This window comes from Cyprinodon variegatus, unplaced genomic scaffold (assembly GCF_000732505.1).
Source record: "Cyprinodon variegatus isolate N-32 unplaced genomic scaffold, C_variegatus-1.0 Scaffold101, whole genome shotgun sequence".
NCBI lineage: Eukaryota > Metazoa > Chordata > Actinopteri > Cyprinodontiformes > Cyprinodontidae > Cyprinodon > Cyprinodon variegatus.
In genome coordinates, this window is record NW_015150554.1 from 1305719 (window position 1) to 1306437 (window position 719).

A 719-nucleotide genomic window follows, 5' to 3' on the forward strand; every position below is an offset into this window, starting at 1 on the left:
TCAGGATTTAGTTCACACTGTAAGCAGATCAACAGTAAAAGGCTGAACTCTTAAACGACAAATCAGCAAACATCTCAGGTCAGTTCTGCGATTATGATTTGAAGAAAACACGATTTAATGATTAAAAAAAAACAAAATTTCAACTTTATTGGAAATGAATAAAATGACCAACAAGTGATTATCCTATTTTCCCAAATCTGCCATGTTTATATTTAGAAGTTATTTTTCTACTTAAGCTGCGTGTGATTGGTCAACAGAGCAGTCATTTGCTGGCTGCCAGGCTGGTTTGGTTAATGGGGTTTGTTACTGCCTGTTTGTAGATCATAAAGGACTCTTTTATCTGTCCTATGGTTGATTGTTGCTTCAAAAGCTAGACTAGAAAATAAAAACTGTATCGATTTCACTTCATTGGATTTCAGTATTTGAAGTAATTTTCTTTACAGGGAATGTTCACAGTTTCAATTTAGGAATATCATTTCTACCATATATATTAGGCACTGATTTATATGATAATAATACCTTTTAGTGCTAAAGAGGTAAAAATACTGCTAATTTTTCAGCGAATTATGGAAGCTACATCTCTCAACACAACCCACAGCATGATGCTGCACCAAACTTTACCAAACTTCATCACATCTCCATCTTCCATCTTTATTTTTCAGCCTCCGGTTCAGATTCAGCTAATTTAACCTCCACACCAGCAGCACCACTGAGCTCCA